At 45.0% G+C, this 26521-nt stretch overlaps 1 protein-coding gene across 4 annotated transcripts in view; it reads left to right on the top strand.

The window, feature by feature from the left end:
- The window catches only part of LOC122811822 (cyclic AMP-dependent transcription factor ATF-7-like), a 2228331-nt gene that overhangs the window by 1935523 nt on the left and 266287 nt on the right, over positions 1 to 26521 (top strand). The window lies entirely within an intron of this gene.

The following is a 26521-nucleotide window of genomic DNA, read 5'->3' as shown; positions in this document are numbered from 1 at the left end:
GGGAGTGGGACAAATATGTGCCCCATCTGTTTGCTTACAGAGCGGTTCCCCAAGAATCCACAGGTTTTTCACCCTTTGAGTTGTTGTATGGGCATAGAGTGAGGGGACCTCTAGATTTAATTTGTGATCAGTGGGAAGGTGAGTGTAAACCTCACAAGGAATCTGTTGTGGCGTATGTCCTAAACCTCAGGACAAGGCTCCGGGAACTCGGCTTGGCCCAGGAGAACCTGGCAGAAGCCCAACAACAGAAAAAGGTATGGTATGACAGGAATGCTCGAGCTAGAGAGTATGCTGTAAGGCAGCAGGTAATGGTTCTCATTCGTGTCAGACACAACAAGCTGCAAGCAACTTGGGAGGAACCCTACAGGGTGGTAAGAAAGGTAAGTGATGTTAACCACATGATGGAACTGCTAGGCAGGAGCACAAATTGTACCATGTTAACATGATGAAACCTTACCATGATAAGAGAGGCCCTTGTGCTGAGTATTTGCAGTAGCTTGCAGGAGGAGTCTGAGGGGGATCTGGTGACTGATCTCCTCTGTGAGGCTCAGACAGACACCTCAGTGTATGCGGTAGCAATGTCCCAACAGCTATCTCCTAATCCAGGCAGTGTTACAGGAGTTTGGGGACATGTTCACTGGAAAACCAGGGTGCACCCACCTGGTGCAGCATCAGGTGGATACAGGACCCCAAAGGCCTGTTAGGCAGGCCCCTTATAAGGTGCCTGAGAGAGTCAGACAGCCTCTGAGGGAGGAAATACAGGAGATGTTGGAACTAGACGTAATTCAAGAGTCTAGCAGTCCCTGGGCTTACCCAGTGGTGCTGGTGCCAATGAAGGATGGCAGTACCAGGTTCTTTGTGGACTACAGGAAATAGTCACACAGAGTCAGATGCTTACCCCATGCCTAGGACAGATGAGGCCCTAGAGCAGATGGGTGGGGCTAACTATCTTACAACCATTGATCTTACCAAGGGTTACTGGCAGGTGCCCTTGACTCCCAGTGCTGAAGAGAAGTCAGATGTTCATCGTGTTACACTGCTACAGTCATCACACTTGGGGTTATCCTGCCATCAGGCGGTCCCGCAGTCGACCAGAGTTCCAAAGTCTTGGTCCGGCGTCGGTTGCTGTCACTTCTTCCCTGACGTCAGTGCGCCAGGGGTATATAAGAGGCATCCAACGCCATTTTCTTCAGTCTTTCTTGCCACGCGGTGCCCGAAGCAGAAGCAGTTCGCAAGTGCCGGTCGGCAGACTCCTGAGATTTTCAAATCGAATTTCAGACTGAAGTCTTCAATAAAGCTAAGTACCCCGTTGGGGAACCTTTTCTTGCCTCAGTCCGATGTCAGAAAAAGTTAACAATTGCATTTCTTGTGGGAAGCAAATACCTCATAAGGACTTTCATTCTTATTGTATTCCTTGCCTAGGCCCAGACCATGACGTCACAGGTTGTCGGTTTTGTGCTAGGTTTAACAAACGAACTATTAAACGTCGGTTTGATTTTGCCCGACATTATTTTGGTAGGAAATTTAATTATACCATGCCGTCGGAGCAACCGATGACCGGAATGCATAAAAAACGCAAAGATAAGGACAGGCAGCCGTGACCCAAACCAGACTCCAAGGTCTCTGCTAGGCCAGTCACCGGTTCTCCGGTTTTCAGTGAGGTGCCTACGCAGCCCCTGACGACCACTGATTTAGAACCCCAGGCAGCATCCGATTCCCAAGCGGAGATTGCTAGTCCTCCACAACCTTTATCTTTAGGCCCTTCCGACTCCATGGCTGAAGGAGATTCCGGTGCAGTTGAAATGCCTTCAGTTTCAGAAGGTGTCTTCAAACCGACTACACTCACTATTAAATCCTATGCAAAGCTGAAAACTCCTTTAAAAGCAAAGAAGACTGTAAAGCAGTCTCCAGTACAAGGCCCCATGCCTAAGAAACAGATGCTTAAGATGGCTGAAGACTTAATTACCCTAATCAGGGGTTCCCATCCCCCTCCTGATAAAAGGCCTAGACAGGAGGAGGACTACGCTTCCTCTGACCAGGTTTCAGTTTCCTCAGATTTTTCTGAGGAACAGGAATACTCTTTTCCCCCTTATGAAGACTCTGATGCTGAAGAGTCTATTCCTTCAGCATCTCCCCCAGAAGACTACTCTTTTGGGGAAACTTTATATACCATGAGGGAACATTTCCACTGGGAAGGCCAGGAATTACTCTGATTCTAAGAAAAGGCTCAGAGAGTTCCTTTTATTACCCCAGCACAGACCACTTGCTATTCCACCCGTGTTAGACATTGTGGATGATGTTTATTCAGAATCTAGCCTTAACCCAGATTCACTACTTCCTGCACCAGCCAAACCAGACAGATATTACAGAGTCCCTGACTCACACAAATTCCTATATAAAAGCCCTGTTGCTGACCCAGAAACCATTTCCCAGGGTCCCAAAGGGGTTAAGGCCTCTATTGCTAAAAATCCTGTACCCTCTGAAAGGTATTCTAGAGCACTAGACAGATGAGGAAAGAAAGTATATACCTCAGCTACTCTAGCTATGAGCGCCTTAAATTGCCAGTTTCACATGCTGAAATATCAACAATATTTGTTGTCTCAATTAAAACAAAAAATGATCACACATACAGAGCAGCCTGATTACAAGGAACTGCAAGATTTGTTGCATGCAGCTGAACAAGTGGGAAAACATACTTTGCAATGTGGATTTGATTCACTGGAAGCTTCTTGTGGAGCAGCAGTGACAGGGTCTGTCATACGTAGGCATGCTTGGTTAAAAGAACAAACTTTACCTGATCATGTTAAAGCAAAGTTATTGGATGCACCTTTACAGCAGGATGTTTTATTTGGTGTAAAAGCAGAAGAGGTTTTAAAGAAAATGGAGGATAAGGCAAAATTTGTGCAGATGGTCAAGGGTTTTTTACAGGTTCAACCCCCTCATTTCAGCAGAAATTGGCCAACAAAAACTGGTCCTTTCTAGCTTCTGACAGACCACAGAGGGGAAAATACAGACGCCCAAGGGGCAGAGGTCAGTCACATGCCTCTTACAAGCCTCAACAATGGGGTGCCACAACCCAGAAAGGAGGAGAAGACAGGTCTCAAACTATCAGAAGACAAGCACAATGACTTACCTCTCAGACTGCCAAGCAAATCCCTCTTGGCAGCTCCCTTGGGAGGAAAACTAGCACTTTTTGCAAACAACTGGCACATCATCACAAAAGACAAATGGGTCCTAAATATTGTATCTCAAGGATACAGATTCCACTTTCACACTTTAGCCATTCAACAGGTTCCTACACAGGAGCAAGGACAAGGATTTTACTCAAGACTCTTTCTAGTTCCCCGAAAGGACAAAGCCTGGAGACCCATTCTGGACCACTCAATTCTAAACACATATCTGGAAGTACCCAAATTCAAGATGCTAACACTACAGCAACTTCTTCCCATGCTGGGCAAGAAGGCTTGGCTAATAACGTTGGACCTCAAGGTGGCATACCTGCATGTCCCTATCAGACAAAATTGCATAAGATACCTCCGATTTATAGCAGGTGCAACCCATTACCAATTCTCTGCACTGCCCTTTGGCTTATCTACTGCGCCCAAGGTCTTCACAAAATGTCTGGCACCAGTAATTGCATACTGCAGACAAAGAGGAATTCAAATATATCCATACCTGGACGACTGTCTTATTCAAGCAGAAAGCAAGGACATTCTTTTAAACCATCTGGCGTTTGTCAAAAACCTATTAAGTTGCCTAGGGTACACAGTAAACGAAATGAAGTCAAAACTAGTGCCCTCACAAGACGTAATATTCCTGGGTGCCAGCTTAAAAACAAAGGCCCAGATGGCTTATCTCACGCCAGACAAGCAAGGACAACTGGCTCAGTACTTCAAAATGATGGCAACAAAGACCCAACTCCCTGCAAAAAAAATTCTGCAGGTCTTGGGATTCATGGCATCTTGCATACTTTTAATACTATATGCAAAACTGCATATGAGGAAATTACAATGGTACCTGAAAAGCGTATGGACTCAACATAGCCTCAGCTTGGAAACAATAATACTACTCATTCCCTGCCTTCGACAGGAGTTTCTATGGTGGGCTCAGGCATGTCACCTCAACAAGGGTCAGCCTTTTACCTTACCCACAGCCAGGCAAACTATAACAACAGATGCATCGGATTACGCCTGGGGAGCACACATGGCAGGACAGTGTATTCAGGGCAAATGGTCTGCAGATCAAAGGCATCTACATATCAATCAAAAAGAGATGCTAGCTGTACAAAATGCCCTAACAGCTTTCAAGGACCTCCTACATCCAGGACAACTCCTAATAAAGACGGACAACACCACAGTGAGGTGGTACATAAACAAGCAAGGGGGCACACATTCCTACCCCCTATGCAGGCAAGCAATGACCTTGTGGAACACAGCACTGACCTACCAAGTTCAACTACAAGCACAATTCCTGCCAGGAAAGAAAAACACATTGGCAGACGATCTAAGCAGAAACATCATAGATCCTCACGAGTGGAAACTAGATCCACAAGTATTCACAATGATAACTCAAAAATGGGAGAGCCCAGACATAGATCTGTTTGCCTTCCCCAAAACTACCAACTACGGAAATTTTGTACAAGGACATACCACACACTAGCTTGGAAAGTGGACGCCCTCTCATTCAGTTGGAAAACATTAGCAGTGTATGCCTTTCCTCCACTGCCTCTTCTGGTAAAGGTGCTGCTGAAAGCCAGATTAGAGAGGCCACAAATGATACTCATTGCTCCAGACTGGCCACGCCAACACTGGTATCCAATACTAAGGAACAAGGCTCAAGGCCCACCATGGATTTTACCTCAAATTCCTCACCTGCTCACTCAGCGAAACAATCAGATTCTACACAGCCAGCTCAAGACTTTAAATCTGGCTGCATGGCAAATTTCTTAAACAAGCAGTCAACACTTCTCTCTAAAGCTGTTATGGATGTCATTCTGGAGGCCAGGAGGCCCAGCACCAGGAAAGCCTGTTCAGACAAATGGAAAAGATTCTGCGCCAGGAACCAGGCTAAAGGCCAAAATCCCCTTGTCCCAAATATTCCTCAGATTCTACAGTATTTAACTGAGATGTTGCACAAAGGACTTTCCTTTTCATCTATTAAGATCCACGCCTCAACTATTTCAGCTCAGTACAACACAGATCCTCCTATATTTTCACATCCATTACTAAGACAGTACTTCAGAGGGGCTAAGAACATAAGACCGCCCCGGAGAGCACCAACACCAACTTGGGATCTCAACTTTGTTTTGGAAAAACTTACACTACCGCCCTTTGAACCCGCTTTTACAGCTGATTTACAGTTTCTATCATGGAAAACTGCCCTGCTGCTAGCAATAACTTCAGCATGAAGAGTCTCAGAGCTACAGGCCCTAATGGCAGTGGAGCCTTTCATAATTTTTCATCAAGACAGAGTCGCTTTACGAACTAACCTTTCCTTTATGCCAAAGTGGTATCCAGTGTGGCACCAAACCATTCATTTGCCCACCTTTTATCCAAACCCCCAGAACAAAGGGGAAAGGCTCCTACACTCTTTGGACATTCACAGGCAATTACGTTACTACTTGGATAAAACTAAGGCTTTCAGAAAATCTGACCAGCTCTTTGTATCCTATGCTGCAGGATCACAAGGAAAGGCTATCTCAAAACAGACCATTTCAAAATGGATAAGACATAGTATCCGTTTCTGCTACATACACCATGGGAAACCTGTACCTGGTAACATTAGGCCCCATTCCACCAGGGCTACAGCAACATCAACAGCCTTCCTCAGATGGGTACCAACCAAGGATATTTTGGAGGCTGCAACTTGGAGTTCAGTGCACACCTTCACCAAGCACCATCACTTACCTCTATACTCTAAAACCAAAGCTGGCTTTGCCACTGCAGTTCTGCAGGGCCTACTAGCTTCTCCAAACCCTGTTTAGTTCCACCACCCATCCTTAGCTTTGGGATTCAACCCACGTGTGATGACTGCAGCAGTGTAACACGATGAACATAGTACAGTTTTGTACCTACCATAAATGTAGATGTTCGAGTGTTCACACTGCTGCAGTCCAGGTTACCCTCCCTCCATCCCCTCTGACCTAGCTGAACTTTTCTATACCTTTCTATCCTGTACAACCTTTGTGGTGTATTTGCTTGTAACTGAAGGTATTCCTTTTATATGTTTTATTAGCAATATGTATTGCCTACCTTCTTGGGGGCACCTGACATCTGGGGCAAGAAAAACTGAAGAAAATGGCGTTGGATACCTCTTGTATACCCCTGGCGCACTGACGTCAGGGAAGAAGCGACAGCAACCGATGCCGGACCAAGACTTTGGAACTCTGGCCGACTGCAGGACCGCCTGACGGCAGGATAACCCAAGTGTGATGACTGCAGCAGTGTGAACACTCGAACATCTACATTTATGGTAGGTACAAAACTGTACTTTTTTGTGACTCCTTTGGCTTGTATGTGTTCACAAAGATGCCCTTTGGGATGAAAAATGCCCCAGTACTTTCCAGAGGCTGGTAGATCACATCCTAGCAGGAACAGGAGGGTTTGCCCTTGCTTGTCTAGATGATATGGCCATCTACAGCCATTCCTGGCAAGAGCACCTTCAACATGTCAGAGAGGTGCTGGGCAGACTACAGAGAGCAGGGTTGACCATTAAGCCTAGCAAATGTCAGGTGGGTATGGCAGAGGTCTCCTACCTGGGACATAGAATGGGGAGTGGTAAGATCAGGACAGAACCTGCCAAAGTGGAAGCCATTCTGGCATGACCTGCACCTGTTACCAAAAATCAGGTGAGGGCATTCTTAGAGACAGCAGGGTACTACAGAAAGTTCGTTCCCAGATGTAGTACCATAGCTGCTCCCCTCACAGACCTGATAAGGTAGTGTGGGGACTCGAGCATGTGAGCAGGCATTCCATGAGCTTAAGGAAGCTTTGGGAGGACCCCCTCTGTTAACCAGTCCAAATTACAGCAAATAATTTGTTCTGCAGGTGGATGCTTCAAACCATGGGGTGGGGGCTATACTTAGCCAGATTTCTTCAGAGGGAGAAGAGCACCCAGTAGTTTACCTCAGTCATAGGCTCCAACCCAGGGAGGAGTACTATGCAGCTATAGAAAAGGAATGTCTAGCCGTAGTGTGGGCACTGCAGAAACTTCAGCCTTATCTGTAGGGAAGAAAATTCACTGTAGTGACAGATAACAATCCCCTAACATGGTTAAACAGAGCCAGCCAGCAAAATGCCAAGTTGCTAGGATAGAGCTTAGGGTTGCAGGCATATATGTCATTGCAGTACTGCAGTGGGATTATCAAGACAGGGAATGGGGTAAGGTATACTCAGATAGACCTAACCCTCTCAAGCAGCATTTCTCAAGGGTCACTTGAAAAACTAGCTTGAGTTCTCCGGGGGAGGGAGATAAACCAATTAATATGTGACGCCCGTGCACTGGCCCAGCAATCAAGGAGCATCAATCCTCACCACGAACACCAGTGAAGGGCGTCCACATAGGGAAGGATAACAAATACGCACACAGTAAAGTACAGTTTCCCTTAAGAGCACACAGAGATCACAGTCAGTCTGGGGCTGGTTTCTCCCTATCTTTCCATATCCACAATAATACTCCCCACTGGCACTGCTATAAGGTCCAGATCTCAGCCTAGTGGGTACGCTAAAACCTCCAGCATCCTCTCTGTCCATCCAGTGCTTCGTGTCCCTGCCCAAGTAGCTGACACACACACACACACACACACACAATTTTGAGATTTGAGTTGTATACAAACACACAGACTCCTGGGGAAGGCTGGCACAGATTCTCCAGCTGTGTTTCCTTTCTGCTCAGACTTTACAGTAGTACCAGTTGCCACCACCCACTAATGTCAGCTACTGAAAAGGCCCTTAAAGGGTGTCCAGTTATTACTGTGCAATATTATTATCCAAATGCTAAGTATGACTGAACAGCAAGCTTATTGGAGTGACTTGGACAGTATCACTGTATACATGCAATGTACTCTAGAGCTTAAATTATCTCTACACAAAACAGACACAGTTGAAAGGTTTAAAAATATTTAATAATAAATAAAAACACAACACAATACTTCTTACTACACAGTGCTAGTCAGGAGTTCAGAGATCACAGGAAAATGCTTAAAATAATAGGTTCATAGGTTCATACTAGGCTGTCTGCCCTAGGGCATTTATAAGCCTAGCCAGAGTGTGTCTGGCTTTCACCACCCATTTTAAATGAATTTTGCTATGCCCTTTTTCGAGGTTAGTGTACTGTGCCTCTGTCTAACAGTGACACAGAAGTGATACCCGGGGTAAACCTGTCTCCCATCCACTCATCAAGATTCCTCTTGAAGAGAGTCAATGAGGGACTCTGCCTAACCTGGACTGGGATTTTATTCCAGAGTGAAGGGAGCCTCTGGGTTATGAATCTGTCCATCCAGCATGTCCTATTTATTTCAATGCTGAGGTTCAAGTCTCTCGAGCGCGTAGCTCGATGGGATTTGGATTTTCTGAGGTGCAGCATGTCTGGGTTATGAATCTGTCCCTCCAGCATGTCCTATTTATTTCAATGCTGAGGTTCAAGTCTCTTGAGCGCTTAGCTCGATGGGATTTGGATTTTCTGAGGTGCAGCATGTCCATTAATTCCGGGTTGGACATGGCTTTATACGTCAGGCACAGATCGCCTCTGAGCAGGCGGTATGCCACTGAGTAGAGCTGGAGTTTCTTTAACCGGGCAGCATATGGCATCTGTTTGAGCCCTTTGATCCTCTTGGTGAGGTACTTTTGGGGTCTTTCCAGTTGCTGCAGGTGTCTGGTAAGGTACATCCCAAAAGGGGCATTGTACTCAATTATGGGCCTGATGAGGGATGAGTAAAGAGGCACGATGACCTCCCCTGATCTAGATGTGAAACCCTTCATGATTAGGTGGGCTATATAAAATGTTTTTCTAACCACTTTGGCCACGTGGTTGTCAAATGAGAGATTGCTATCAACTTGGGTCCCCAGGTCCCTAATTACTTCCGTACTTAATGGATTACCACCTATGTGGTAATTTGTGGGCACTTTGTTTTTGCCAAAGGGGATGACTATACACTTTTTGGCGTTTAGCTTGAGGCCATGGCTCTGGCACCAGTTGTCTGTTTCTATGAGGCCCTTTTGTAGGATGCTTGTGTCGGCTGGAGAGTCGATTATGGCACCCAGTTTGCAGTCATCTGCGAACTTGGTCAGCCACAGTCTTTCCATGTTAGCCTGTACCTCTGAGAAATATATACCAAACAAGAGAGGTCCCAGGACTGAGCCTTGTGGGACGCCACTTGTAACTGGTTTGGAGTCTGACATGGCTCCAGCAATTCTAACCATGTGGGTTCTGTCCTTGAGCCAGTTTGCAACCCATCTAGTGACATAGGGGTTTATATTTAAGCTGGTGAGCTTATCTATAATGCCCGAGTGGGATATTGTATCGAAGGCTTTTGCAAGGTCCAGGTAGGCTGTGTGGACCACCTTCCCCTCGTCAATGGCCTTGGTGACTGTTTCAAAGAAATCGACCAGGTTTAAGAGGCAGGATCTGCCCTTAACAAAGCTGAACTGGGTAGGATCCAGTGTCTGCAGGTCCCCAATATCTTTATTTGTGAGGTCCATGATGATCCTTTCCATAGCTTTGCAGACCAACCTAGTCAAGCTTATGGGGCGATAGTTTCCAGGATCCGTTGAGGCACCACCTTTGTGGAGAGGGACCACTGTTGCTGTACGCCACTCTTTGGGTACATATCCTGTAGTAAGGCTGAGATTGAACAGTAGTTTTATGTTTGGGTTTAGTTCTTATTGGAGTTCATGTAGGACGCAGCCTGGGACACCGTCTGGTCCCAATGATGCTGTGTTTTTTGCTTTGGAGATGGCGGCTCTTACCTGAGCATCTGAGATGTCAGGGGGGCAGCACTCTGCTGGGATAGATATTTGCTTTTTTGGTGGGGAGGGGGGGGAGTTTGCGCTGAACCTGTCAGCTAGGATGTTGGCAATGTCTGTGGGTTCGGTGTATTTTTTGTCATTTTGGACTAATTCTGAGCATATCTGGGAATTCCCACCCAGGTTCCTAACATAACTAAAGAAAGCCTTGTGATTATCCTTAGTGTCCTGTGCAATTTTTCTCTCGAAGCTGGCCTTAGACGATTTTATGAATGCCCGTAGTTTTTTGCTAATACTGATCAGAGATGCCTTCCCTTTTTGGGATTTTGCTCTATCATGTAGTAGCTTCCTCCTTCTATTGTATAGTTTGTTTATGGCTGGGGTCCACCAGACAGGACCTAACTTTGGAGGATTGGGTCTTGGTTTTATTTGGGATTGCATGATCCATGCATTCCTGAAGGTGTTCATAGAATGCGTTTATAAAGGATTCTGCGGTCTGGACCGTATTTTCCACAGGCCCGAGGGCTTTGAAGGATTCCACCTCGGTTTTGAGGAGTGTGAAATTTGCTTTAGAGAAGTTTTTCACTGTGGTTTTCTGGGCAGGGGCTGGGGTCGGGATGTGCATATCTAGTGAGATTAGTTTATGGTCTGATCTTACCAGTGAGGGATACACTTCTGGTCTGGAGCATAGAGTCCCCATGTTGGTGATGATCAGGTCCAGTATGTTTTCCCCTCTTGTGGGAGTGGCAACAAGTTGTTCCATAGCATTTGAGTTTATAAATTCTAGGAACCTTTGGGCTAGAGTGTTGGAGCTAGAGTAATGCTCCCAGTCTATGTTAGGGTAGCTGAAGTCGCCCAATATAATGGTGTTTGGAGAGAACTTCATGTTTTCCAGTGTTCTCAGGAAGGCCGAGTGGGGTTCCTGGGTTTGGGAGGGTGGTCTGTAGCAGGGTATAAACTGGAAGGCAGTTTTACCCACTGTTAGTTGCACATGGATAGTCTCTGATGCTTCGTGCTGTGCCACCAACCTGGAGGTGTGGGTATCTTTGACGAATATTGATACTCCCCCTCCTTTTGTGGTTCGGTCCAAGTTTTGGGGCTGAAAAACATGGTATGAGGTATAACCTGGTAGTGCTGGGGTGCTCTCGGGAGCCTTGAACCAGGTTTCTGTTACTGCAGAGATATTGATGTTCTCCATGCTAAGGAGAGTTTCGATTGCGTGCATCTTGAGGTTTAGACTTCTGGCGTTGAGTAGCATTACTCTTAGTTTCTTATCCCTTGTGATACCTATGGAGGTGGGTTTGTCTTTTGAGCCTTGCCTAAAAAAGGCACTATGGGGATGGAAAGAGCCTTTGCCAATATCCGAAAGCCCAGGGGTGACAGGTGCAAGCCGTCCTTAGCGAAGCATCGTGGCTTGTCGAGCATGTCATCCCAAGCAGACAGGCATTGGATCCCCTTTGAATGACACCAATACTTAAGCCAATTGTTGAAATTGATAATCTTGTCTTCATATTGTGGCATCATTCTTGGTGAGTGTAAGATGCTACTCAAGGTCAGGGTCATACCGGCCTGGGCTACATGCTCAGAGAGCTCCTCTATGTCTCTTTTCATGTAGTCCAGGGAGGTGCGTCTCAGGTCATTCACACCAGCATGGACAATGACTGAGTCATATTTGTACTTGCTTTGGAGTGACCTGAGTGCTTGTGTTATGTGGCGGATCCTAGCGGCCGACAGCAGCTCACCGTGACCTTCTCCTTGTTCAGCCTGCTGAGCGGGACGTCGGTGTGCCTGACGATAGGGTCACCTATTACAAGTGTATCAGGTGTATTGTTTAGCCTTAAGGGCTGTGACTGTTCGGCACACTGGCTTTGTGAGCTATGTGTTGCACATGTTTTGTTTTGGGGTAGCGGTTGCTTGGGTGTCTGCTTTGGAGGTCTCTGCTGCTTAGGCAGATTTTTATTTAGAGCCTCTGAGTATGTTTTTGTGTGTTTATGTGTTTGGTTTGCTGTCGTGGTAGGTCTGTGTGAGTGGAATTGTAGTGAGTGTGGTTTCCTTCTCCTCTTGACTGGTTACGCCAATACTGAGTTGAGAGAGCTTAGCCTCCAGTTTGGCTATATGGTTGCATCTCTCACATGTGTTGGAATTTGTTGGGAGGAGGAGAGGGTTGTCTGTGTACATAAGGCAGTTGTAACATTGCCTCAAGATTCCCAGATTCACCAGCTGGACTGGAGAGGAGATTGACAACTGACCTTTTGACATGCTAGAATAGTATTGGGAATTCCTTTATAATTGAAAAAAAGGGCCAATGGGGAACAAGGTACTCAAGGGGAGTTTGTGAGGGTGTAGTGCGTTTAATTTTTTAGTGCTGACTTATATAATTGCTTTAGTGAGCAAGTGCCAGGCTTTAGAGTGGGTGTTTATTATGAGAACTAGATCAGTTCTAAGGGAAAAAGTGAAGAGCAGACTTTGTGGAGCCGAAAATGGTTTAAACCCAGTTAAGCGGCGCTGCCCGATGCGCTATGCATAAAATCGCGCAAAGCCACGCTAAAGCGGGTTTTATACAGGGGGACTTGAAAAATCTAGTAATTGGCCCAAAACAGCCAATAGACTACCAGATTCTTGTGCTGAGAACACTCCTCCAGGGATAGATAGGCTGCTCCAAGCTCCCCACTGCCACTGGTGAACAAAGAAGCCTCCCTTTATCCAAGAAAGGAAATGGGCAACACAGGAACTTTCCAAAAGTCCAGAATACAGCAAAACCTGTATTTGGACTACTCTAGGTCAGGAAAGACGGGAAACAAGGATAATTTTTTTTTTTTTTTTGCAACAAACAGCAGGAAAATGCAATAAATATGTAACACAGGCTAGCACACTTGAGTGTGTAGCCTCAACAGGTAAAAGCAACAAACAGGACAAACTTTAAAAGTGCAGGTGCAAAAACAACTTTAAACAGTTTAAAACAGTTCAAGAAGCAGAAATACTTGCAGTTTAGTTAGATCGGACAGTCGCCCAGGTAGTAGCAGGAAAAAAACACTTATCAGGTTAGCAGTCGCTCTTTTAGCCTCTCTGCTGCTGGCACCACTCTGCAGGACCACGAGGAGCTTGGCTGAGTAGTAACAAACCGCGCCAAAGCGGGTTTTATACAGGGGGACTTGAAAGAGCTAGAAATTGGCCCAAAACGGCCAATAGATTACCAGATTCTTGTGCTGGGAACACTCCTCCAGGGATAGATAGGCTGCTCTAAGCTCCCCACTGCCACTGGTGAGCAAAGAAGCCTCCCTTTATCCAAGAAAGGAAATGGGCAACACAGGAACTTTCCAAAAGTCCAGAATACAGCAAAGCCTGTATTTGGACTACTCTAGGTCAGGAAAGATAGGAAACAAGGATAATTTTTTTGTTTTTCTTTTTTGCAACAAACAGCAGAAAAATACAATAAATATGTAACACAGGCTAGCACACTTGAGTGTGTACCCTCAGCAGGTAAATGCAACAAACAGGACAAACTTTAAATTATAAGTGCTAAAGCTGGCTTTAAAGCAAGGGGTTAGAAAGAGATAGGAAATGGCCCAAAACGGCCAATAAGCTACAGGTCACTGGGCTGGAACCACTCCTAAAGGGACAGATATCCTGCTCAGAGCTCCCCACTCTCACTGGTGAACAAAGAAGCTTCCTCCTATCCAAATAAGGATATGGGCAACACAGGAACTATGACACAGCCCAGAGATCACCGATACCTGAAGACTGGACTATTCTAGTTCAGTAAAGGCGGGAAACAAGGATTGATTTTTATTTATTTTTTTTTTTTTTTTTTTTTTTTTTTTTACAAAGTAGCAGAAGTTAGGTACAGAAACACAGTAAATGCTTTAATTCGGCTAGCGCACTTGAGTGTGTAGCCTACCAGTTAAACTAAGCAAAAACCAACTGCAAAAAACTCAGAAATACAGGCAGGAATGGAATAAAACAACTTTGCCGAGCTTATTTAGTTAAAGAAACAGAGAAGTCTATATATACAGAAAAGCAGCTAAAACACACAAACACTTCAGATGCAGTGCAACCTAGAGCACTTGAGTTGTAGCAATATTAAGGCAATGAGCTAATGACACTAGACTGGGAGGAGTGTCACAGATCAGATTTACAGAAGGGGCGGGCAACTGCAAAGCCACCAAGTAGAGCAAGACACCAACTGGGAGGGAGGGTGGGGGCAATAGCCTACAGACAGTAGCACTAGAGAAAGCACAAACAAATAAAGATTTGTAAAGATACAGAATGCTTTTGACTGCAGACAAATCAGTTACTTGTGCAGATTAGTTAATAGCAATAAAATACACTCGAAGACTAAAAAGCAGACAATAAAAGTGCTATATATTAATTGTTAAAAACAATAATCTGTATAAATAATCGAAAAAAAACAGGATACTTATATATGTCAGCTAAATAATACAGTAGTATAGTTCTGACATCAACACAGAAAAACACTTATTCTATTCTTCCTATTTCCTAGCTATTTCTAAGAGAAACAAAGTTCTAGGATAAACTTTCATATAGAGCAAGACAGTGCTGGTGATGTTGGATGTTCTCAAGACAAATACAAAATGCTCTCTAATTCCCTCTCCTTAAATTGATAACACAGTTTTGCTTCACATTACATCATTCTTAACAATTTTCTGTTTTTTTCCAGGCTAACAGAAACTCAGAGGTTAATAGCCCTTTTGATCTTGCAGCTGGTCAGGAAGCCACAGCAATAAAATATATTAATACATGTAAATTCTAGTTATTAACTCTAGCCTCAAAACAGTAGGAAGAATTCCTTCATTTAGACATCTCGGTTCCGAGTTTTGACATCAATTACACAATGCTTGACTTATCAGCTTTCCTACAGCAGAGTGCACTGTTGTTACATTTTTGCAGTTCCACATTTAGCAGCATTTTCTTCCATTTAAGAGAACAAACCTGTGGCTATGTGTAAATGACATCATTATCTACAAATTCTATCTAGCTAGGCTGCAAGCCTTCACGTATCTTCACAACTTCAGTTACAGCAAACGAGGTAAATCACCAAACCCAAATGGTTGCTGATTGAGCTTTATACATGGGGTTAAGAATCATGGTTGACCTAGTTTGTTACTTTGGCAAACATACCTCTCAGCCTCTTAGAGTAAGAAATCTGGACAAAGCTGTAAGAAAATGGTACAAATAGGGGCAATTTTAAATATTGCTCTTACAGACTTTGAAAGTTGATAGAATAACAGGATGTTCTTCGTGTTTCACTGTTGCAGTCATCACATTTGGGTTATCCCTGCCAGGGTAGCCCTCGGCCAGTCCAAATACCAGAGGCCTAGTATTTCTGTGTCAGTTGCTGTCGCTTCATGACTGACGTCAGGTCATCAGTAGTATAAAGTAAGACAATCGATGTCATTACATCAATCTTTCATGCTGTGGAGCCCGAAGCAGAAGCAGTTCACTCGACTGGCAGTCGGCCGCTACCTTTGTTTCGTCTACCAAATTGAAGTTGAAGTCTTCTAAAGCTAAGTACCTCATTGGGGATCCTTTTTTCTTGCACTAACCGATGTCAGAAAAAGTTAATAATTGTCTCGCCTGTGCAGAGCAAATACCACACCGAGACTTCCATTTTTACTGCATCACTTATTTAGGCCCAGACCACGATGTCCCCCATTGTCACTTTTGTGCTTTTTTCAACGCCAGAACTATCCGTTGTCGGGCCTATTGTAGCCAGATATTTTCGCTTACAGTCCTCGAATTCCGATATGGCTTCGGTAAGCCTTCCGACAGCATATCTTCTGAAAAAACGTAAAGATAAAGACAGAGACAGACCGCACAGGTCCAAACCTACCAACGATGCTTCCATTAAGCTAGTTGTCAGATCTCCGGTCCTCAGTGAGGTGTTTTCGCAGCCCCTGATGGCCGCTTCTGTGGATTCGCAGGCTGCTGCCGTGACCCTTTCGGAGTCCGGTATGGCACAAAACTCTTCTTCAACTAAGGATCCTGCATCGTTACCTTGGATGGATCCAGAGCCGCTGAGCAGGCACCAGCTTCTGAGGAAGTCCTTCACACTACCGATTTTCGACACAAACTGACGTCTTCTTTCACGACTGCCGTTCTTTCAAAAAACTATCGAGTTTCGCAGGCCCAGGGTATGAACCACACCCAAGAAACCGACGACCCACTCTCAGGCGCTTGCTTCCTTGCCTCAGTCTCAAATGCTTAAAATGGCACAAGACCTTATCATGCTGATCAGGGGAAACGAAGCAACCCCCTCCAAATAGAAAAGAGATCTGTCCCCTGTAGTTTTGTCTGAACAAGAGTCAGAAGACTGATGCATCTGAATATGAAGACATGTAACCCCTCTCTACTTATGAGGATTCTGATTCAGAGAATTCCATTCCTTCAGCCTCTCCCCCAGAGGAATTTTCCTGTGGGGAAGCACTGCATACCTTAAGGGAGCATTTCCAATGAGAGAATCAAGACTACCCTCAGTCTAAAAAGAGGCTCAGGGAATTCCTAGATCTTCCACAGCACAGACCCTTGGCCACCCCCCCCAGTCCTGGATGTTGTGGAGGATGTTTTCCTGGAATCCAGCTTTACTCCTGACATCCTCCCTCCTGCACCCAGAAAACCAGGCAAGTACCATAGAGTCCATGACTCACACACATTTCTTTTTAAAAATCCCACTGCTGACCCTGAGGTAATTTCTCAAGGGCCCAAAGGGATTAAAGCAACCTCTGCTAAGAATCCCACCCCCTCAGATAGGGATTCCCAAGCACTAGACAGATGGGGTAAAAAAGTATACACCTCAGCTACTCTTGCTATCAAGGCAATAAATTGTCAGTTCCATATGCTGAAATTTCAGCAACATATCCTGGAACTCCTCAAACAAAAAATGTCTTCCTTTCCTGCTTGGGCAGAATCTAAAGAATTACAAGAGTTAATGCATTCTGCAAGTCAAGTAGCTAAACACACCTTGCACTGTGGTTTTGATGCCCTAGCAGCTTCTTGCAGGGCAGCAGTCACTGGATCTATCATTAGAAGGCATGCATGACTTAAGGAACAGCCCCTGCCAGACCATTTCAAATCTAAATTGTTGGATGCCCCCTTGCACAAAGATAACTTATTTGGCACTAAGGCAGAAGAGGTCTTAAAAGAAATGGAAGAAAAAGCAAAATCTATGCAAACAGTTAAGGATTTCTTGCAGGTCCAGCCACCCAGGTTCAGCAGGCATTGTCCCACCAAACACTGGTCCTATCCTGCTCCCACTAAGCCAGTCCAGCCTAGGCCCTAGGGAACCAGACCCTGCAGACAGCAGCCACAGGGAATGCAGAGACCTAAGCAGTGGACTACCTCCACTTCAAAACCAGGGAGTACTAAGCCATCCCCTTATGGTAAAAACGCACAATGACTCGCCTCCCCCGCCCCCTCCCTCTGCCCACCTTCACTTACCCGTAGGAGGAAAACTCTCCTTTCACGCAAGCACCTGGGCCACCATTACCAACAACCACTGGGTTCTGAACATAGTGTCTCCTGGATACAAATTTTCCTTCCATATCCTTCCAACTCCAAAGGGTTCCCAGATCTACCACCAAACCAATGGGCAGAGGCTGAAAAGCAAATCCTTTCCTTGCTCTCTATGAGGGCAGTAGAGCATGTTCCTGCAGAACAAGATAGGCCAAGGTTTCTACACCCGACTTTTTCTGGTGCCCAGAAAAGAGGGCACCGGTGCCCCACCCTCGATCTATCCATTCTAAACACCTTCCTGGTTATCCCAAAATTTAAAATGCTCACCCTCCAGTAGCTGCTACCCATGCTGTCCAAGGATGCTTGGCTGGCCACCCTAGATCTAAAAGAGGCCTACCTCCACATTTCTGTCAGGGAATCATGCAGGAAATATCTTTGTTTCAGGGCAGGATCTCAACACTTTCAGTACTGTACGTTTCCCTTTGGCTTATCTACTGCTCCTAGAGTTTTCACAAAATGTCTGGCTCTGGCCATTGCCTTTTGCAGAGCAAGAAATATTCAAATTTACCCATACTTAGACTGTCTTATTCAGGCAGACAGCCAAGAAAACCTGCATAAGCACCTGGCCTTTGTAAAGACCCTACTAACCTCCCTGGGGTACACAATCAATGAAAAGAAATCCAAACAGGTGCCCACCCAAAGGATTATCTTCCTGGGAGCAAGCTTGGATACAGCATCCCAGATGGCATACCTTACACCAGAGAAACAAATTTTCCTAACAGCCTACTTCTCTCAACTAGCCACCAGGCCCCAGCTGTTTGCAAGGAAGATCCTGCAAGCTCTGGAGTTCATGGCATCTTGCATACTAGTCATTCCATATGACCAGACTGCATATGAGGAAACTTAAAAAGCTTTTGGTGTCAACACTCTCAAGACCTGGAAACTCTTATACCTATAATTCCTTGCCTCAGGAAAGATTTTCTTTGGTGGGCAACAGCATGCTCCCACAAAAAAGGACTGCCTTTCTCACCAACCCCCGCCGCCCAGACCCTCACCACAAACGCATCAGACTATGCTTGGGGTGCACACCTAGATGGCAGGTGCATACAGGGCCAGTGGAACCCGCAGCAAATCCCTCTGCACATCAACCAAAAAGAGATGATGGCTGTCCAGCATACCTTGATAGCTTTCAAACCCCTTCTCTCTCCAGGGGCTCTCCTGATCAAAACAGACAACACCACTGTGATGTGGTATATCAACAAGGAGGGAGGGACTCACTCCTACCCTCTATGCAGGCTGGCCATGACCATTTGGCACACAGCCTCTGCCATGCAACTGTACCTGTTAGTACAATTTCTACCAGGCTCTCTTAACTCTCTGGCAGACCAGTTATGCAGAAATCTTTTGGACCCACATGAGTGGCAGCTCAACAGAAGAACCTTCACCCTAATAACTCAGAAATGAGGCACCCTAAAGGTCGACCTGTTTGCCTCCCATAACAACCATCAGCTCTGCAAATTCTGCACCAGGAGCATCACTGCATGGCTTGGAAAGCGGATGCCCTGTCCTTCCCCTGGGTCAGTCTGTTGGTCTGTGCCTTTCCTCCACTACCTCTCATCCCCAGGGTACTGCTCAAGATAAAAGAGGAAAAAACAAGGACCATTCTTATAGCTCCAGACTGGCCTCAGTAGCACTGGTACCCCTTGCTGACCAGCCTGTACCCACTAACCAAAAAGAAAGGCAGGTGCCAAATGTTCACTAATAACCAAAAAGAAGCACAAATGTTCACTAATAACCAAAAAGAAGCATGACAAAACTGATCTAATCAAACAATTAAAAAGACAATTAAAACATATATATATATATATATATATATATATATATATATGTGTGTGTTTTAATTGTCTTTTTAATTGTTTGATTAGATCAGTTTTGTCATTGGCCATTTGTAATTAGTTTAACATATCTAAGGTGAGTTCACCAGAGTGATATTATCTGATGAAGTCAAGGACGAAAACGTGTTGTGAATTTTCAGCGTTATTCTTGTGATTAAACTGTTCGTGTCACAGTTCCTGGATTTTGGGTGCTATACCCACTAACCCCATGACATCTTCCTCAGATTCCAAACCTCCTGACCCAGAGGGAAGGGGAATTCATGCATCCCCAATTGCAGACTCTGTCTGGCAGCTTGGCTTATTCCCTAACCCCGAACTAATCTGCCAACCTCAGTAAACAGGTTCTAGATGTTATCCGTGAGGCCAGGTGCCCTAGCACCAGAAAGTCTTATACTGACAAATGGAAAAGGTTCTACACCTGGATCCAGGCTAAGGGAGCCAATACGGCACAGCCCTCCCTCCCTCTCACCCTGGATTACTTAGATGACCTACTGCACAGTGGCTTCTCTTTCTCCTCTATAAAAATTCATGCCTCTGCTATTTCTGCTCATTTTTCCACGGAGCAGCCCCTTTTCTCACACGCTTTGATCAAACAGTTCCTAAGAGGGGCTAGCAACTTGACACCAACCCCAGCTTGGGACCTGAACTTTGCATTGGAAAAGCTCACCCAGCCCCCTTTCGAACCAGCTTTTTCTGCAGAGCTGAAATTTCTCTCCTGGAAGACAAGATTCCTTTTGGCCATCACTTCAGCCAGAAGTGTCTCTCAGCTGCAAGCGCTCATGGCTGTGGAACCCTTCATCATCTTCCATGCTGACAGGGTATCCCTCAGAACTAACCCATCCTTCATGCCCAAGGTGATGTCCAGTGTGGCTGTCAACCAATCCATTCATTTGCCCACCTTTTTTCCAAATCCCCAGAACAAGGGAGAAAGGGTTCTGCACTCTCTAGATGTGCACAGACAGCACAGATTCTATCTAGACAGGACTAAATCCTTCAGAAAGTCTGATCAATTGCTGGTTAGCTTTGCTACAGGGACAGAAGGCAAAGCCATCTCCAAACGAACCATCTCCAAATGGATACCACATTGCTTCCATTTCTGCTACAAACAACATGGAAAGTCTCCCCCCAAGGGGATCATGACGCACAACCTTCAACGAAGGTACGGCCATTCACGCATGTCTCCACACAGAAGACACTCTAGCTGAGAATCGAACAGGACGTCTTACTGTGAGGCAACAACGCTACCGCAGCACCACCACCACAGTAGTTTGTGGTTGTAATCAACACTGAACTCATATGTAGATGTGTCAGCTTAGTAATTATGTTTGAAAAGTCTCATATTTTCTTGTTCTGTCATTTGTTGTGAATAAAAGTTTGTAGTGGAAAAGAGCATTCATTCATGTTTTTTATCCATTGCAGATGGACCCATTAATTTGTGCTTTAGCAATAAAAGTATATGTATAAAAAGTGTGTATCTTTGTGAGTTGAAACACCTTTCATACATCTGCTGTTTTGTTGGAAGGATTTTAAAAGAAAGAGGAATGTCAGACAAGATGAGCTGTGTGGTCAACTATGATGATCATTATTCCCACAGCTGCAGTAGCCTTTAGGTTATATGGATTGTGTCTGGCCCAAAACATAACAACCAGCCAGCTTCCAAAATCTCTGGTTCCCTCCCACACTTTCATTCTGACTGCTCACTGGGTAACCCTATGAAGGGAAAGTAATCAGTCAGAGTGAAAATTCTTCAGGACATACTTACCTAAAAGTCAAGAAGGTGTGTACTCATCCTGAACCAGTAAAACATGTAATAACCAACACATTTATACCCCAACAAGTAACTGTATGCAAAAGTAAGGGGATGGAGGATGTGTGCGGCTACTGTAGTCATAGTCGGCTTTAAGCATCAGCAAACCCTGCGTTTGCTTGTTGCCCCCTGTTCCTCTGGGGCCCCCAACCACAGCAAATTATTTTATCTTGATGTTTTGTAACATGTCTGTAAAACCAACAAAAACTAGTACAGTAATCTTGTATACTTAATAAACCAGGTGGGTAATAGCTTTTATTTATATCTCCTTTAAAATTCAAAGATAACTCTAGTTACAGTGTTTTATCAATTAACATGCTTCACAGTTCCATTGAATATTTTACTTCTGACATGCTGCCTTTTGCTTTGTTAAACCCAGCTGGTGGACATTCTTTCCAGGAAAACTAACAACATAGGCAGCTTTAGGTACCTGCAATACCTGTGGTTGCAGTACGACCCCTTAGTCATCCTTGACTATGTGGGGGCCCCACAAAAGCTGCTGCTGGTTGGGAAAAATGAAGAGACAAAAGTGTATTAATTTCCTGAATATACACTCTAGAATTCTGGGCAAAGCCTAAAGTAATAGCAGAATAATAGCTCAAAATCAGAAACGTGTTTTAAATATTACTCTAATTCATTTAAAAATTTAGTAGAATAACACCTCTTGCATCAGCATGCAATGTTTGGACAAGAAGTACAAAACTCTACATTGTATAGACTTCTTAGGGGAGACTTATGCCTGGCTTACAGAGCAATGTCAGATGCAAACCTAATGAGCTTGCTGCATGTCTGTAAATCAAATGGGACTAGGACTACCCATTCCAGGGACCTAAATATGGCCTGCGACTTAAATAGGATATGCTGGAGGGACGGATTTATCTCCCAGTGACTGCTCTCTTTGGAGTAGGCTACCTTTACGTGTGAAACAGAGCACTTCTATGACACTGTTCAAGAGGGACCTGGACGATTGGATAGGGCACTGTAAATTCTTATCGGAGTAGCACTCACAACTGTCCTGGATATGGGCAGCCATTACTAAATGCAGTCTTGGGTATTAACTAACATTTCTATGGTATTACATTGGGATGAAACGGCTAGGCTTGAAATGACCTCTGGGTCGATAGCCTGGTAATCTCCTATGAGCACTGATGTCTGGATTTTAATGACTGTCTGTATTCCTGAATGTTTACCAGCAAATCAAACTTTTTTTATGAAGGACAGAGAAAAATTCTGAGCAAAATCAGGGAAGATCTGTGAAATCAGGGACAGGGACAAGTATCCATTATTCCTCAATGAGGTCAATAAAAGTGACTTACCCTGCTGCTGTTTGACAACTGCTAAACAGTAGTCACTGATCTGGTGTGGCATCACCATTGTTGCACAGTGTATTTCTACTTGCTGAAATAAGTACAAAACTAGTATTGCTATAGCTTATGCATGTGTTTATGTGTGTTTGTGTAAAAAAACAATACTGATTTTTTTCTGTGAACACACCCAGTAATGCCAGGACACACATTATTCTTCTGGGTATCAGTAAAAAATGCATCTAACAAGTAATTATATTTCAAAACTAAGCTGTAAAATATATCACAGAACATTCAGAGACTTAGCTGTAGGAGTCTGGTGGCCCCCTCCTCAGACTGTACAGATAGATACAGGGGGGCTCCCTTGATCATCGTTGACTGTGTGAGGGCCGCACAAAAGCTGTTGCTGGTTGGGGAAAATGTATTAATTTTCTTATTACACTCTTTAACCTGAACAGGGCTGTGATATGAACCTCTTAGGATAAAGCTGGCAATGGCCTCTGCTGTCAACCACCCCCTTTCTAAAACCAGCCCTGCTCAGTTTTGTGTGTACAGAAAGCTGCTGTAGAGTATGGGGGTGCTGGAATTGTGTAGTTTTTACTTTTTTAATTTTCATCATAGTCAACCCTTAGAAGTGTGCACAGGAGGTCAATATAGTTTATGTTTGGACTGAAACTAGTGTGGTCATTGATGTCCTTCATGGATGCATCTGCAGTCATAACAAATGGGTTGTCCTGTCGTCAGGCAGCCCTTCGGTCGGCCGGATTCCAAAGTCCGGGTCCGGCTTCGGCTGATGTCGCACTTCACCCGACGTCATCTCTGCTGGTCTTCGGGTATAAAGGCATCAGCCGACGCCATTTTCCTCAGTCTTTCTTACCGCGTGGCGCCCGAAGCAGAAGCTGTTCGCAAGTGCCGGTCGGTCAGATCCAGAGATTACTACTACTGAATACTACTTCGAAGACTTCTAAAAGCTAAGTACCCCGTTGGGGACTCTTTCTTGCCTCAGCCGATGTCAGAAAAAGTCAATAACTGTTTAACTTGTGGGAAACAAATACCTCATAAAGATTTCCACTCTTACTGTTTGCCTTGCTTAGGCCCAGACCACGACATAGCAGCCTGTTCGGCCTGTGCTTCCTTCAACCGACGAACGCTTAGGCGTCGGTCGGAGTTTGCTGAACAGTTTTTCGGCTCAGATTTTGCGTACATTATGCCGTCGGATCCTCCGACTGCCCAAATTGTTAAAAAGCGCAAAGAAAAAGACCGACACTCGCGGTCCGCGGTTTCGGCCGAAACCACGGTTAAGCAAGCGCGGAGTGTCTCGGTTTCAGCCGAAACCGAGAAAACTGGTCAATCTTCAGCCGAATCCATGACTACTACTGAGGCTCCTGCTACCTTACCTGAATCAGCCTCAGAAATTTTGCCTACAACTGTGGTTCCTACTGATCTATCAGACACCATCCCTTTGGATATTTCTACCCCAGCACGTGGTGCTGCTAGGCCTCCTGCAGCCATGTCTATTAAGGCCTTTGCCAGGGCTAAAGCAGCCAAATCAGCTAAGTCAGTGCCTGTTAAACCACCCTCACTGAGGCCCACTTCTAGTTCACAAATGCTTACTCTGGCAGAAGATTTAATATCCTTAATTAGGGGATCCCAATCTCACCCAGACAGGGCCTCTCAGCCCCCAGAAAAGAGACCTAGAGCAGAGCCCCCCGAGCCTGTGTCCTCTGATGATTCTGCGGATGACTCCGACATTACAGACCAGCCAGAGGCTCCTTTTTCCAATTATGAAGATTCAGATGCTGAAGAATCCATTCCAGCTGCCTCTCCACCAGAGGAATTCTCCTTTGGGGAAACCTTACATGCCATGAGAGAACAATTCCAATGGCAGGGACAAGATTTCTCAGATTCAAGAAAAAGGCTTAGGACTTTTCTGCACTTACCACAACATAGGCCCTTAGCTATACCTCCTGTCCTTTCTGTTGTGGATGATGTATTTAATGATGTCTGCACTGCACCTGATTCTTTACCTCCAGCCCCTGCCAAACCAGATAGATTTTACAGGGTGCCAGACACTCATCACCACCTATACAAGGCCCCACTTGCAGACCCCGAAACTATATCCCAGGGGCCTAAGGCAGTAGCCTCGACCACAGCAAAAAACCCTATTCCCTCTGAAAGGGAATCCAGGTCCTTAGAGAGATGGGGGAAAAAAGTCTACACCTCTGCTACTCTCTCAGCTAGAGCTTTAAACTGTCAGTTTCACATGATCCAATACCAAGAGTTTATGCTTGATCAGTTAATTAAAAAGCTGTCCTCTGATGAATCTTTAGATAAGAAATATGTATTAGAAATGGTGAATAACATCCAACAGGTTAGTAACCATTCTTTAAAATGTGGCTATGATGCACTGGAGGCTTCATTTAGATCAGCCATGACTGGCACAGTGATAAGAAGGCATGCATGGTTGAAAGAACATGTCTTAGGTGATCATGTTAAAGCTAAGCTATTGGATGCTCCTATGGATAAGGCCAGTCTATTTGGGGAACCTGCCCAGCAGGTAATGAAGAAAATGGAAGAGAAGGCAAAATCTGTACAAACAGTTAAAGATTTCCTACAGGTTCAGCCCCCAAGGTTTAGCAGGAACTGGCCTGCCAAAAATTGGTCCTTTCCTGACTCCACAAGATCACAAAGGGGCAGGAACAGACGCTCTAGGGGCAGAAATCAATCCAGAGGAGGTGCCTACAGAGGACGACAGTGGCAAGGCAATAACCGAGGCACAGACACAACCACTGCCACTGCAACAGGACAATCACAGTGACTTGGCTCTGACTCCGCCTACCAGGAAGCAAATAGCAGCACCATTAGGCGGAAAGTTAGCCTTATTCTCGAAAAATTGGCACTATATTACAAAAGACAAGTGGATTTTGCAAACCATAGACCAAGGCTACCGGTTCCACTTCCACACTTTACCAGTAAAAGAGGAATGCCAAACCTGCCCCAAATCAAAAATAGAAGCCCTGCACCAGATAGCGGAATTAATAAAGATGAGAGCTGTGGAAAGGGTACCAATAACAGAACAGGGCAAAGGATTCTACTCCAGACTCTTCCTAGTACCAAGAAAAGAAAAACTGGAGACCTATTCTCGACCTGTCCATCTTAAACACATACATCATTGTCCCAAAATTCAAAATGCTGACCCTACAGCAACTTCTTCCCATGCTGGGCAAGGAGTGTTGGCTGGTAACTCTAGATCTCAAGGAGGCATACCTGCACGTCCCCATTCGACCAAATTGCAGAAGATACCTCAGATTTCTTGCAGGATCAGAGCATTATCAATTCTCAGCATTGCCCTTTGGCTTATCTACTGCCCAGAGTATTCACAAAATGCCTGGCATCAGTAATCGCTCACTGCAGAGTACAGAGAATCCAAATTTATCCATACCTGGACGACTGCCTGTTACAAGTGGACAACAAAAGCAAGCTGACAACAGATTTACAAAGGGTCATTTACTTGCTACAAGCCCTGGGATACACAGTCAATTTACAAAAGTCAAGGCTGATACCATCCCAGACAAGAACTTTCTTGGTGAATTGGACACAGTAAAACAGATGGCATTCCTAACTGCAGAAAAACAAAAAGAACTCCCTCTTTACTTCTTGGCATTAACAAAGCAGAACAAACTAACAGCAAGAAGAGTTCTGCAGGCCTTGGGCTTCATGGCATCATGCATAATCTTGGTTCCACATGCCAGACTGCATATGAGAAAGTTACAGTGGTACCTAAAGAATTTATGGTCTCAACACAGGCACAGCTTAGAAACAGAAATACCACTAATCCCATGCTTAAAACAGGAGTTCCTATGGTGGGCTCGGGCATGCCAGTCAAACCCAGGCTTACCCTTCCACAACTTTCGAGCAAACCAAACCATCACAACGGATGCCTCAGACCTAGGATGGGGGGCACACATGCTGGACAAATGCGTACAAGGAAAGTGGACTCAGGACCAGCTGCACCTGCACATAAACCAAAAAGAAATGCTGGCAGTAAAACTGGCAATCCCAAAATTCAGACCATTCCTCAAA

This window comes from Protopterus annectens, chromosome 9.part0 (genome assembly GCF_019279795.1).
Source record: "Protopterus annectens isolate FY-2018-M chromosome 9.part0, PAN1.0, whole genome shotgun sequence".
Taxonomy (NCBI): domain Eukaryota; kingdom Metazoa; phylum Chordata; order Ceratodontiformes; family Protopteridae; genus Protopterus; species Protopterus annectens.
The sequence above is the reverse complement of the archived record's forward strand: the minus strand, read 5'-3'. Positions and strand labels throughout refer to the sequence as shown.